Genomic DNA, 15993 nt, shown 5'->3' with positions numbered 1-15993 from the left:
TACCCCTCCCTTCATGAAACTGGAATGTGAAGGGTATGTGGCCTGATAGCTGCACTTTTTCCCTCAGGGAGTCCCACAGTCTAGAAAGCCTAAAATGGCTCAGTGACCTGAAACAGGCAGTTTGGGATGAGCTCAGGCCTGTTGCTGGGCTGGACATGGAAGGGAGAATCCCCTGGGCATGCCCCATGTCTGTCTGCTAGGCTGTAAACCCCAGCACCCTCCCCCACCCCCGTTCCCCTATATGAGCTCTGTGGCACAGGAGGGACAACACAGCCCTTCCCTGAAGGGTAGGCCCAGTGGCCTGAGAGCTGCCCCTAGACCTTCACCAAGGTCAATGCTTGTACCTGCCTTGGAGAGCCTGGTGACTGAGTTGCCTGACCCAGCTCCACCCAGCTTTGCCACCTCCAGCTACCTTGGCAGCAAAGTGCAGAACACACCCCCAGGAGCCCCAGTGCCACCCTTCATCAGGGACATACCAATACTTCCTTTGATCCACAAAGGCCAAGCAAAAATCCCACTGCCAACAGTGTAACTGCCTCTCACCTGCAAGCATCACCTACTAGCTGAGAGGTCAAACTGTATGTCCCATCACAACTTCTAACCTGATTGTAAGGAACTCAACTGGCTCTTACTTGCAAGAGCTACCTATTGACCTGTAGCATAAACTGCACAACCCGATATAATTGTTGACAGAACTGCACAGCAAGGAACAAGATAAGCCTCTCTAGACCTCCAACACCTTATCTTTGTAGGAGACAGTGAGTCTGACCACAAGCACTGCACATCACTACTACAACATGAAAACAATTAGCACTTGAGAAAACCACTAAACTAAGGTTCTCTATAGCCAAGGAATTCATATAGAGCCTCGGCCCCCTAAAACACAAAGAAGCAAAGCTAAAGGACCCTACCCAGCATATGCAATAGTTACATCCCCAAGAAGGGGAAACCGCCACCCAAATGAAAGTAAATTAAAAAATAAGAAATAATAGCTTCTGCAGAGCAGAAGGAACCAGCATAAAGAATTCTAGCACCACGAAGAAACAGAGTGCTGTGACACCCCCAAAGGACCGTGTTAATTCTCTAGCAATGGCTCCTAACCAAAATGAAAACTTTGAAATGAGAGATAAGAAATTCAAAACATGGGTTGTAAGCAAGATCAATAAGATCCAAAAGAAAGTTGAAAATAATCACAAGGAAACCAGAAAATCAATTTAGGAGACAAAGACAAAATAGATATATTAAAGAAAAGCAAAACAGAACCTTTGGAAATGGAAAATGCACGAAGGAACTTCAAAACACTGTGGCAAACTTAGCAGTAGAGTAGAACAAACAGAAAAAAAGAAATTCAGAGCTTGAAAACTGTACTTTTGAATTATCTCAGTCAGACAAAAATAAAGAAAAAAATAATTTAAAGAAATGAACAAAGACTTTCAGAAATATGGGATTATGTGATGCAAACAAACCTATGACTTGAAGGCTCTCCAGAGAGAGAAGATGAATAAGTAACTACCTTGGAAAACATGTTTGAAGGGATAATTCAAGAAAATTTCTCTAATATTGCTAGAGAGGTAAACATCCAGAAACGAGAAATGTAGGGAATACCTGCAAGATACTATACAAGATGAACATCAACAAGGCATAGAGTCTTCAGGCTATCCAAGGTCAACATGAAGGAAAAAATCTTGAAGACTGATAAAGAAAAGAGTCAAATCACCTATAAAGGTAATCCCATCAGACTAACAGAAGATTTCTCAGCAGAAATTTTATAGGCCAGAAGAGATTGGGGGCTCATTTTTAGCCTTTTAAAAAAAATGGCACCCCAAAATTTTATATCCTCTCAAACTGAGCTTCACAAATGAAGGAGAAATAAAATATTTTTTTCAGACAAGCAAACACTAATGGAATTTATCACCATGAGACTAGGCCTTCAAGAAATGCTCAAGGGAGTTCTAAAAATGGAAATAAAAGGACAACACTTACTAGGACAAAAGCAAATGAAAATACAAAGTTTACAGATGCTATGAAGCAATTACACAACTGGGACTACAAAGCAACTATCTAACAACACTATTAGAGAAACAAAACCTCCCATATCAATATTAACCGTGATTATAAATGGCCTAACTGCACCACTTAAAAGATACAGATTGGCAAATTGGATGAAAAAAATAAGACCTAACCATTTGCTGCCTTCATGGGACCCACTTAACATGTAATGACACAGGCTCAAAGTAAAGAAGAGGAGAAAGATCTATGATGCAAACAGAAAAGAAAAGACAGCAGAGGTTGCTATTCTTGTATTTGATGAAACAGACTTTAAACCAACAACAGTTAAAACAAACAAACCAAAAAATAAAAAAAAGAAGGGGATTTTATTAAAATAAAGGGTTCAATTCAATTCAGTAAGATTTAACTACCCTAAACATACATGCAACCCAAATGAATAAATTCCTGAAACATATAATCTCCCAAGAGTGAACCAGGAAGACATTGAAATTCTGCACAGACAAATAATGAGTTATGAAATTGAATCAGTAATAAAAAAAGTCTACCAATGAAAAAAAGCCCGGGGCCAGATGGATTCATAGCCAAATTCTACCAGACATACAAGACAAAGGTGGTATTACTGAAATTATTCTAAGAAATCAAGGAAGAGAGTTTCTTTCCTAACTCATCCTACCAAGATATCAAAATATGGCAAGACCACTACAACAACAACAAAAAGAAAATCATAAGCCAATATCTCTGATGAACACAGATGCAAAAATTCTCAAGAAAATCCTGGGAAGCCAAATCTGGCAATATATCAAAAAAGAATTCATCACGATCAAGTGAGTTTAATTCCAGGGAAGCAAGGATAGTTCAACATACACAAATCAATAAATATGATTCACTATGTAAACAGAATTAAAAACAAAAACCATATGATAATCTCAATAGATGCAGAAAAAGCATTTGTTAAAATCCAGCATCCTTCATGATAAAAACCCTCAACAAAACAGGCATTGAAAGAACAGATTTTAAAATACTAAAAGCCATGTATGACAGACCCACAACTAACATCATACTGAATGGGGAAAATTTTAAAACATTCCCTTTAAGAACTGAAAGAAGACAAGGATGCCCACTCTCACCATTGCTATTCAACATAGTACTGGAAGTCCTAGCAGGGCAAGCGAAAGAAACAAAAGGCATTCAAATTTGAAACAAGGAAGTCAAATTACCTCTGTTCACTGATGTCATGATCTCATATCTAGAAAACTCTATAAACATTCCTTCAAAAGACTCCCAAATATGAAAAATAACTTCAATAAAGTTTCAGGATACAAAATTAATGTATAAAAATCAATTGTATTTTATACAACAACAGTGCTCAAGCTCAGAACTGAATCAAGAACCCAGTCTCATTCACAGTAGCCAGAAAACACACACACACACACACACACACACACAACCCAAACAGCAACAATAACAAACCTAGAAATATATCTAACTAAGGAGGTGAAACAATTCTACAAGGAGAACTACAAAGCACTGATTATAGAATCATAGACAATACAAACAAGTGGAAAAACCATCCCATTGAGAGGAAAAATAAATATTAAAATGACTATATTTGCCGAAAGCAATCTACAGATTCAACACAATTACTATTAAACTACTAAGGTCATTTTTCACAGAATTAGAAAAACAATTCTAAAATCCACGTGGAAACAAAAAAGAGAGCTCAAATAGCCAAAGCAATCATAAGCAAAACAAACAAACAAAAAAGCAAACAAAACGGGGTATCACATTACCTGACTTAAAAGGATACTAGAAGGCTTTAGTAACCAAAACAGTTTGGTACTGGTACAATAGACACATAGATCAATGGAACAGAGTAGAGAGCCTAGAGATAAAGCCACACTCCCAATGCTAGCTGATCTCAACAAAGTGAACAAAAACAAACATGGAGAAAGGACACGCTTTTTAATAAATGGTTCTGGGAACACTGGCTAGCTACATGCAGAAGAATGAATTAATAAATGGTTCTGAGAAAACTGGCTAGCTACTTGCAGAAGAATGAAACTGGAACCTTATCTCTCACTGTATATAAAAATTAACTCAAGATGGATCAAAGATCTAAATATAAGACCCAAAACTATAAAAAAAAAAAAAAAAAAGGAAAATCTAGAAAGAACTCTTTTAGAAACTGGCCTTTAGATTAAGACCTCAAAAGAAAATGCCTCAAAAACAAAAGCAGACTAATGGGACTTATTAAACTAAAGAGCTTCTGCACAGCAAAGGACACAATCAATTGAACAATCAGAAAATGGAAGAAAATATTCAAAAACTATGCATACAACGAAAGACTAATATCCAGAATATATAAAGAACTTAAATCCACAAGAAAATGGCAACCCAATTATAAAGTAGAAAAATGACATGAACAAATACGTCTCAAAAGAAGACATACAAACTGCTAATAAACATATGAAAACATGCTCAACATCACAAATCTTCAGTGAAATACAAATAAAAACCCCTATGAGATACCATCTCATACCAGTCAGAATGGCTATTATTAAAAAGTCAAAAAATAACAGATGGTGAGGATGTGGAGAGAAGTGAATACTTATACACCATTGGTGGGAAAGTAAATTAGCTTATATCCTATGGAAACCAGTGTGGAGATTTCTCAGCTATAAAAAGAACTATAATTTCACCCAGCAATTCCACTACTGGGTTTCTACCCAAAGGAAAAGAAATAATTGTATCAAAAAGTCACCTGTTTATCATGTTTATCACGGCACTATTCACAATAGCAAATTTATGGAATCAACCTAAATGTCCATCGACCGTTGACTGTGTAAAGAAATTGTGATATATATATACCATGGAATATTATGGAACCATAAAAAGGAATCAAATCCTGTCCTTTGCATCAACAGAGATGGAGTTGGAGGTTGTTATCTTAAGTGAAATAACTCAGAAAGAAATGAAATACAAGTTCTCACTTACAAGTGGAAGCTAAACAATAGGTACACGTGGACACAAAGATGGAAATAATAGACCCTGGGAATTCCAAAAGCGGAGAGAGAGAAGGAGGAGAGGGTAAAAAATACTACCATGTTCACTATTTAGGTGATGGGTTCACTAGAAGCCCAAACCTTACCATTATGCAATATACCTACGTAACAGACCTGCACATGTACCCCTCTGAACCTAAAAAATACAGAAGATCTAGAAATGCTTTACGTATGCACAACATTTGCATGAATTTGACTAAATGCATATATGACCAATGATGACTAAATAAAACAAAGTATTTTAAGTGTGTTAACTGTAATATATATGACCACACACATACAAATGTACATAAATAAAAGATAACGCCATTTAATTGGACTCAGAAAAATAATTTATGCTTTAAACTTGACTGCACTTTTTAGCAGCAAAGCTATAAGACATGAAAGAAATAAAAGCATACAGACTTTCACAACCTATTAACTTTTTAAAAAGTAATCATACACTACTCTCGCTGATTGCTTAAAGAAATTATGAGGATTGTGGATCTTTTAAAATACACATAGGTAGAAAGAGCTAGAAAATAAAAATCACCTTTTTACTAAGTTCAAGATCACTAAAAATGAAATAAAGGTGTATTTCACTAAATGATAGGTGTTAAATGAAACTTAAATGATTCAAACGGAATTGGAAAACTAATAAATTTGACTTAGAAAAGGCTAATAAATTTAACAGTACCATCCTATTCCTGGTACATTTTAAGTTTAATATTGCTAATAGTAAGTTTGTATGATTAAATTTACTACATCTCAGATACACACACTTTAAATTCCCTTATTCTCCTATTTACAACCATCTTGTGGATTCTTAGATGGGGAATCTGGATTTCAAAAGACCAGGCTCAGAAGACCACACAGTAAGTAGCAACAATGGATGTCCAACTCAACTCTGCTGGCTTCAAAGCCCCTGATATATTCCCCAGCCATTCTTTCCTTCTAAATATTTGAATTGTAAACAAAACTACAGAAGTTATACAGCTATAATTATAACTACAGTTCTGTTTAATCAATGAAAACCGTTAAAAACTGGATACTACTAAGATTTTTCTGCTTATTGAGAAGTATTGCAAGATTAGAGGATGGTATGTTTTATGTGCGTGTGTGTGTGTGTGTGTGTGTGTGTGTATTGGAAAATTACATTTTAGAAGTAAGCACATACTCTCTTGGTGGATGACAGCATAGGTGTTAAGTAAAATACAAATGTGTATGCTTCAAGTCCCTTTCTCTCCACTGTGTAATAGAATACTGAATGTGGTCTAATATCTAACTGTAAGAAACTTACGAATCATTTCAAAGATTATAAGATGTAACCTATGACATGTGAAAAAAGTATTGTGAGTTTTGAATGCCTGAATTTGTTATACAATTACAACCCAAGGATTGCCTGTAAGACCTAGATGAAAGTTTCCCATTCACAAAAACTTAATGTTGTATCATTATAGGCTATCTTGGGAGAGATCAGAACTAGTAGAACATTTTTCACATTTAATCTAATATGAAATTAAGTATGATTTTTAAAAAAGTTTCAGACTTCAGTGACATTATTTTCCTAGTATAATTTACTCAACAGAACATTAAAGTTAGTCTTTAAAATATCATAAATGAATGGATAATTCTATGGTCTGAATGTGTTCCCCAATGTTCATGTGATGAAAACCTGATCCCCAGGGCAACAGTGTTGGTAGGTGAGGCCTTTGGGAGGTGTTTCGGTCATGAGGATTTCACTCCCACGAATGGATTAATGCCACTATGAAAAGGGCTTGTATGGATGGGATCACACTCTTTTGCCCTTCTGCCTTTTGCCATTAAGGATGTAGCAAGAAAGCCCTCACCAGATGTTGCTGCCTTGATTGTGCACTTCTTCTCAGCCTCAAGGATTGTCAGAAATAAATTTTTTTAAATAAATTATTCACTTAGGTATTCTTTTATAGCAGCACAAAATGGACTGAGGCAGATAATAATTACATTTAAGTTCTTAAATTTCGATATTTCATGTATAATTGAATTTAAGATCTTCAAAGAAATGATTTAGATGCTCTCTAATTGGGAAAATCTTTGCAAAAAACAATCACAATTTGATTATAATGCAGATTCGTCAACCTGAGATTGTTTTCCTTCTTGCCAGTACAGTTGCAATCATGAAATAGATCACAAGAATTTAACTTCACTGGCTCAGTCAAAAGGAAACTGATGCCTGAGCTAGAACCCTATGTTGTTTGGATTTTATAATTAGTTTGATTTCATTACCTTTATGCATTATTTGTTATTGTTTATAATTTGTCTATTATACTTTGAAACTAAAGGAAAATCAATTTATGAATTCTTAGTCATTAATCCTTCAATATGATTATTTCAGAAAAAATATCTAAGGGATTTTTTTTCTCAAACCCTCTATATGAAGAAACTCATAATTAGAGAATATTTCTAAGTAAACAAATAAGAGCACAACATTTAAGAGAATTGGCTTGTAAGTGTTTTCAGTAAATACTTCTTATCTTGCTCTTCTAAAAATCCATTTAAAAGTATTAATTAAACTTTTTTTATACCTTAACAACTAGGCAGAATGATTCCTATCTTCCTAAATTTATGTACCTGTTTGCCAGGACTTTAAAGGAGAAGAAACACACATACTCACACAAACACAAGCACACTATCTGACCCCATTTTATTGGGTATACCAGGTTTGGTTATGTTTCGTTGAATTTCCAAATAAAACTTTCAGAGGAAATAAAATTTCATACATTGATACCACTAAGACTTGTAAAGTGTCACCTCCCCAGGTTCCTTGGAAAATTGTAATTAAACTTTCAGCTTCATTTGTACATTAGCCAAAAATAACACATAGATACTTTTAGGGGCCCAACCATTTTTCAGTGTAAAGTGGAACTCTGTTAGTCACTGTGTAAATTCCTAAATTCTTAGATTTTTAGATTGAGGTCCATTTTAAAAATAAAATTTTCCTACATTTAAAAAAAGCTAATTCTAACACATGATTTTATCAAATGCATAATCTTCGATTGCTAAGGTCTTGGACCACAGTCTTCTCCTAATAACGGCTAGAGTTTATAATGGATTATTGAGTGTCCGTAATATGTAGGCATTGTTCTACATGATTTGCTTAATTTAACCCTCTTCACTTAAATTCTGTATTAAAGATGAGCACAGTGGAGACAATAGGGGATGAATAAGCAGATAAGGAGTAGAGACAATGCTCTTAATATCTGCGTATTTGGAATCTTTTGTACTCAAGATTCTGTTTGAGTATTTTAGGTTTCATAACCATATTTAGTATCACAATTAAATGGCAGTGGTCCTCAAATCCTTGTTGTGAAAAGGCTGTGCAGTAGGTAAAAGATATTTCAGGAGTTCATAAAATGTATTCCTGTTCGTTTCTGTAGATGAATGACACTTAGGCCTAGAAACATTCTGTGACTATTTGTGACCATTGATGAGCCCTTCAGCCACTTTGAGCCTCACTTTTCTCAGGTAGAGAGCAGATGGAAATAGATGGTTTGTAAGAATCTCCTCAATTTCTAAAATGTGTGCCTACAAAGTCAATATTTATTAATTCAGTCAGTGTTTATTAATTAAATGATATGGATGTCATCAAATAGTTGATTTATTATTAGCGCTTATGTGCTTTGATGCATTGTAGAAACATGATACTTCCCTCCGAAATTTATTGAAACTATCACACCTCTAAGGGATGGCTTAGGGACATAACAATTTCTATGGTGATGCCATATGTGTCATTTTACTGTTCTGTGTAGATAATCCTCTGAAGTTAGAGTCATTTATTCTGTAGTTATATTTTGGGTGAATTAGCACTGACAAAATCTCTTCTTGAACAATTTTATCTGCAAATAATCTCATCATTGGCTTGGAGGAGACAAGGCTTGAGCACAGTATAAAGGTGGTATTATTTACACATAAATAATGCATGCTAACTTATGAATCAGGTTGATCATTCCTAGACAGAGTTGTATAACTGAAAGTTATTGATATCTTCATCCAAATATTATCCATATACAATGATTCTCTACTGGGAGCAGTTTTTCCCCTTGGGTACATTGGCAGTTTAGGATTGCCAGATTTAACAAATTAAACTACAGATATCTGGTTGAATTATTTTCATACAACAATAAACATTTTAAAATATAAGTATGCTTTGTGTAATATTTGTAACATACTAAAACTTTATTTATTGTTTATCTGAAATTCAAATTGGACTGGGAGAACCATATTTTATCTGGCAACACTAAAATTAGGGTTGGGGTTTGCTGTAGGCATCCAGTGAGTAGAAGAAGTCAGGGATGTTCTAAACATTCTACAATGCCCAGAACTGTCCCTACTTCACACCAGACATCTTTATTTTGAATATGTTTATGCTTCATTGAATATAAATGTAACAAGAATTATCCAGTCCAAAATGTCAATAGTGCTGAGGTTCAGAACTATAATCTCTGTGCAGTATGTTCCTTCACTTAGTATAGCATTCAATCATTTTGGTTTCAAATTTTACAATAGGGAGACTGATTTGGTACTTTTCTATGTGAACATGTTTGGAGGTATCATTATAAATACCAGTCTGCCATTAGTTACACGAGATATTTGTAAACATGTCTTAAAAGTTAATAGAAAGCAATAATAAATGATAATTTTCCTTTTTCTAAGCTGAAGGTCAGTTAAATTACTATACTAGAATGAGGCTTCTTAAGGGTTAGGGTTATTTTGTAATTGTAATCTATAACCAGATCATAAAATCAAAGATACAGCAGAATATTAGGTGTTTAGTATTAGAAATACAAAGATGAAGAAGATGAAATTCATAATCTTTTTTTTTTTTTTGAGACGGAGTCTCGCTCTGTCGCCCAGGCTGGAGTGCCGTGACCGGATCTCAGCTCACTGCAAGCTCCGCCTCCCGGGTTTACGCCGTTCTCCTGCCTCAGCCTCCCGAGTAGCTGGGACTACAGGCGCCCACCACCATGCCCGGCTAATTTTGTTTTGGTATTTTTAGTAGAGACGTGTTTTCACCGTGTTAGTCGGGATGGTCTCGATCTCCTGACCTCGTGATCCACCCGTCTCGGCCTCCCAAAGTGCTGGGATTACAGGCTTGAGCTACCGTGCCCGGCCGAAATTCATAATCTTCAGTTACCCAGAGTCTAGAGTCCAGAGAAGCAAAGCAGACACGAAAATAAATGAAAAGTTCAATAATTTCTATGTCACTACTTAAAAACACATTAAAGCCGCTAAGATGACTTGCTGAAGAAATGGCTCAGAATTATGGCATAAATGCAAGTCCTTACACTCTGAGAAGGCGTGAACTTGTCTTTCATAATATAAATAAAAAACTCTATGGAAGTTCTCCTGTTGCATGTCCAAGGGTTTTACTGCACTACCAGCAGAATTGGTGCTGAATTTTCTGGCATCACACTGCAAATCTGTATGGTGTTATCTGATATCATAAGAGGGCTCCTCAAGCCTGTAATCCCAGCACTTTGGGAGGCCGAGACGGGCGGATCACGAGGTCAGGAGTTCGAGACCATCCTGGCTAACACGGTGAAACCCCGTCTCTACTAAAAAATACAAAAAACTAGCCGGGCGAGGTGGTGGGCGCCTGTAGTCCCAGCTACTCGGGAGGCTGAGGCAGGAGAATGGCGTAAAAACCCGGGAGGCGGAGCTTGCAATGAGCTGAGATCCGGCCACTGCACTCCAGCCTGGGCGACACAGGGAGACTCCGTCTCAAAAAAAAAAAAAAAAAAAAAAAAAAAAAGAGGGCTCAATCCTTTTTGCTCTGTTGACAGCTGTAAATTAGAAGTGTCACAATTCTTCTGGTCGTTGCCAAGTTACTATTGTCCTTAATTTGTGAAAATAGTTTCTTTCCCTCCCCATCTTCTCAAATATGCAGTAATACCATGTAATTCCAGGCCATTTGCTGACATAAGAGCTGAATAGGAGGTGAATGGGGGACACATGTGGAAGCTTGAGTTCTCTTCACTATCTTGCCTATTGCTTCTGCATGTATTAAAATGTAAGTGTCAATGCAAGTATTATTCTTATTGACCTCCAACATCTGAATAAACTAGAACAAGAGTTGGCCTCAAACACTTAATGTTCTAGTGTAGGAAAGAAAGCATCCATACAGTGACAGAATGTGGTAAGCATTGTAAGAAAAGAACAAAAAGAGTTTGAAGGGAGCCAACAGAAGGGGTACCCTCTTTAAACTAATATAATCATGGAAAATGGAATGGAATGCTTTATGTCAAAAAGTCTTATTTAGGGCCTTTAGTCCCACTGTAGGTACAAACGATGACCTTTGAGAAGTCCTTTGCTATTAGGCAGATCCAGGCACATGTGCCTTGTTTTGTTGGATGGGTGGCCATGATCTTTCTGTAGTTTATGTTTTCTCTCTGGACTATAGCAAGAGCCATAAAGTCAATTCTGGGCTCTGTAAACTCTTTCTAAGCCTAGAAATGTGTAGCAAAATCTACAAAGTTTATTTTTACCCAGAAGACATGTCCTGGTTTTGTTTTTGTGCTTTGAAGTTGGTAGTTAGAAGAATCAAATCTGTGTCAAATTTGACTCAAGTAAATTGCATTATATTCCTGTTTTATATATCTCTGGCCTTTAAAAATATTTTTAACAAAAAGACTTTGTTTTTGTTAAATGGTTTTGGAATTGCACATTAATCATGATAGTAACTTCATCACCATTTTTATTTCTTTGTGAATTTGTCTCTGTACTTAGGTCATGGAGGAAGAACCACTGGGTTGGCATCTTCTTACTATGAGGAAGCATTACATAATAATAAGTTATAGAAAAGGAAAGATAAAATTAAAACAAAATGACACTTTAAAATCTCATCATTTAAAAATAAGGATCTTTACTAAACAGGCTGTAAGGTAAAACTGAATTCATATATGATGGGAACAAAAAATAAGGAATTAAAATGAGTTATGTACTATGCACCTATTTTAAAACAGCTAAAATTTCTGTAACTTCCATCACCTCAAAATTGTGGAGAAGAGAGGAGGAAGCAAAATGAAAGACTTTGTTCTAATACTCGCCAGTTTATTCCAGGAATGCGGTGCAATGCCAAGGAAATTTTATTACCTACTTCAAGGAAACATCTACATCTACGATGTGGAGGACTTTAGAGACCTAAGTATTTTACTTTTGTGTAAATTCTGAGATACGTGTTTGCAAATTTTTCAAATCCATATCCATGCTAAGTTGCTAAATTTCTACCCATTTAAGAATAATCTTGTGCTACTTTCTCCTCTGTCTCTCTCTTTCTCTACACACACACACACACACACACACACACACACACACACACATTTAACCTTGGCTTAACTTGCTCTTTACTTTTTGGTAAAATTTTATAGCCTGTGATAAATTTATGATATTTCCAAAAATTAAAATTCTCTTTCATATTAAAATAATATGTAAAATATATAGATTTTATAAAGCATCTCAAATCTTTATACTTTTCCCTTTTATATTATTGCTTTGTACAGCATAAATTGTGTTATAAGTTAGCAATTGAAATATTTTCTTATGTAAGTAGCTATTGCTAAATACTGATGCAATCATGTGCATAAAATTTTCATCGATCTCATTTTAAAAATGAGTGGTATAAACATAAACCTAAATATATTGAGAAAAAGTCAAATCTATAAACTTAAATTGAAAGACTATTAAATAAAATTTTTAGCCACACCGTTACTCTTTCAATGTAGACCACTAAGTATGAACTTAAATGCCTTTAACAGGAATAACTAGGATGTCCTCTATAAATTATTTGTTCAAGACATATAATTGGCTATGCAAATATAATTAAAAAATCTATCTTCAATTATACTAAATTGGGATTTATCTGATTTATTTCCTCCCTGAAAGCATATTAGACAAACCCATGAATAATGAAGATGTTGAGCAGAGAGGACAGATAGTGAAAAGAGTACATCTGCCAATTGATAATCACTGCTCAGCAGGTACAATGATTTTTTTTTTTTTTTTTTTGTATTTTGAAGACAACTATTACAATAATAATTACAAATCAATGGAAATTCCTTTTTTGGTATGTCAAATTTGGGTTTGCTTTGTAAGAGAAAATATTATTATCGTTATCAAAGAGGTACAAGAAATAATAGATGTTTTCTGGCTATCCTATTCTGGATCTAACATAGTGGTACTTGATCCAATTTTTAACTCCTCACACACCTTAGTGTATAATAGACACATTCATGAATCTTAGTAGCTCACTATGACTGTGGTTCTCAAATCTGGAAAGTGGATTGGTAAGAGGATTTAAGAACTCCTAGAGAAGGTTGTTTACTTTGAAAAAAGAAGAAACACTGAGAAGCTGAAATGCTCATTCATTAATAAGCTGGAGTAGCAAATTGGATAAGTGCCCATAAAGAAGGCAATTTCCCCTTTAAATGTGAAAATTACTAGCACCAATAGAATGATTTCATAAATTTTTCTGCCTCCATCCACAATCCCTATGCCTACGTAAAAATTATTAGCTTTCCGTAACTACGGGTTTGTGCTGTTTTGTTAATAAATAATGAAATACCTCTCATTTTGAATAGTTTACAAAACATTGATACAAAGGTTACATCAATATGCTGAGGCTTAGTATTCATTTTTATTCATGATATGGAAGAAGAATTTATATTAGTCCAAACTATATAGACATTCCATTCAATTTTGACATTTTACAGACACAGGTAAATTATGTTCTTCATTTAGACGAGCTAATACATTTACCCAGTGTAGCCAAAAATATACTCAATCGTACTTTTATTTCTCGTTTGCTAAATAGCACTCTGTGCCACTAGTGAACAGACCAAGCCCTCCCATTACTTGTCTTCAATAAAACATTATTATCTTTTGGCATTCTCTTGCACTAGGGGAAATAAAAAGTCACATGTGGAGAAGTTCTAAATGCTAGACAGAAATGATCCTTGGAGGGCAATTTTTATCCTCCACGGAAGTATTGCAGACTTCTTCCATTAGCGTAGTCCCAGGGAGCAAAAGGTTAGGGAACTGGGACTGCCAACCATACCTGAACACATAAGTCAACATTTCCTCGAAGCGCTGAGAGAGTGTGTGAATGGACCCACAGGTGCATTAAAGTATCTGAGACGAAAAACAACAATTGTAGTATTTTACATGGGAATATACTGTACAGATGGTGACATTTTGTTTGTGGTTGTAGGGAAGAAAGGAAGGCAGTGTCCAGATTCCCCCCTCAACACCTACCATTTGGCATAGGATATGGGAGGTTGAAGAAAAGGGAGGGAGTTTTGCCTCACTTAAAACAGCTGGGAAACAGATGGAAACTGATGCGAAAATTGTCAAATGCATGGTGCAAATCTTCCACCCATTTTCTACCAAAGAAAGTCTAGTTAGGCGATGGCAGCAAGTGATAGGCTTTGGAAACTGTAAAGAAAGAAGCAAAAAAAAAAAAAAAAAAAAAATTAAAAACCCAAGATTGCAGGAAATACAAATCCAGAAATGCAATTCCAAGAAGCATGTTTTTAATAAAAGAGAATGAGGGTTGTGATGGAAACCACACTACAAGGGTAAAAGTACCTTTTACCATACAAGGGTAAAAGTAGTGGCCGGATTAATCAACACTGGTGCCACTTCAACTGCATGTACGTTCTCTCTCACAGGAGGTAAGGTCAAGAAGCACACATCCACTCTCTGTCATCTAATTTAATGTAATTTAATTACAATTTAATGGTTCCTTCTGTGGTTATAAATATGAGTGTGCACAACTTACTTCATTTCAGTCATTGGATTTCACTTTGTGAGCAATTTTTGGTTTAGTAGTCAGGCATTCAGTAAATAATTTATGGATTTAAATATTGAATTACAGCCAGATTTTAGTTTAAATCCAGTCACTGGCTGTATAAACCTCCTATTGTATATTTCTAGTTACAATGAGTGTGTATATAGACCCATTACCTGTGAGTGTTCTTTTGAGCACTGGCCCGTATTTTGTGTTTTGGTTTGTGTTACTGTGTGGTATTTATGAAGTACTTTTGAATATTGCAAAAGTTAAAGAAGATCACTTTCAAAGAAACTCAAATAAATACAAGTCAAAGGCTTTCCTGAATTTGAATTTGTTCATTCATGCTTGCATAAGGGAATGTGCTAACTATGAATCATTCAAATTGAATTGCTCATGAGAAGAAATGTGCTGGCTTTACTCTCAGTTTCCAGAGTGAAAGGAAAAGAGCATTGTCTCCACATAAAGAATAATCAGCCACAGATTTTAGGCAAAGCAGGGATTCAAACTTGAAAAAGTTGTTTCAATTCACCTGAGAACATGAATGCTTGTGAGAGGATCTTGTTATATGAATATTCTGTACTGTAACAGTTCACAGGCTGCAAGAACAGCCCACGGAAAAGTTAAAAAAATAATCAATCATTTGGAAATGTTCATGCAATGCCAGAATAGCTAAATGCTCCACCAGTGTGGATGTTGACATATCTGTAGCTAGAGAAAATTGGATGGTAGACTGCAGTTTCCATCCTCACAGCCAGGTAAGTTGGTACCATGTAAACATGGCCTACCTGAGAGTACACGCATCATCTCTTATGTCACTTTCCCGGTCCCAGTGGCTTTCTATAAAGTGCAGTCAGCCTGTGCATGACATGTCACAAACTACTCTTGTGCTGGATAAAGCCCCACGTGCCCTGCTAAGGTGAGAAGCTAGCTGATACAGGGGTAAGTGACAAGCCCAGAAATGTGGTCAGTGAATGAAGAGCTTTAGATAGTGCCAGTGCACCAGTGAGTGAAACACTCTGTGATCCATCAGAGGATAATGACCAGTGTGCCAAGTTGTTGAGGCAACTTATTGCTGCTGCTGCTGCTACTAGACCTAAAAAACCTTACATCTGGCTC

At 35.6% G+C, this 15993-nt stretch overlaps 1 protein-coding gene and 1 long non-coding RNA gene across 2 annotated transcripts in view; both read left to right on the top strand.

Moving 5' to 3' along the window:
- Positions 1-15993, top strand: part of MEOX2 (mesenchyme homeobox 2) — a 72812-nt gene that overhangs the window by 42270 nt on the left and 14549 nt on the right. The window lies entirely within an intron of this gene.
- On the top strand, positions 10820-14557 carry LOC108585065. The gene is made up of 2 exons (XR_001900936.3): positions 10820-11971; positions 12972-14557. It is a non-coding gene; the product is annotated as an uncharacterized LOC108585065 (long non-coding RNA).

The sequence above is a fragment of the Papio anubis genome, chromosome 4 (assembly GCF_008728515.1).
Source record: "Papio anubis isolate 15944 chromosome 4, Panubis1.0, whole genome shotgun sequence".
NCBI lineage: Eukaryota > Metazoa > Chordata > Mammalia > Primates > Cercopithecidae > Papio > Papio anubis.
This window is presented reverse-complemented; position numbering and strand designations above follow the sequence as displayed.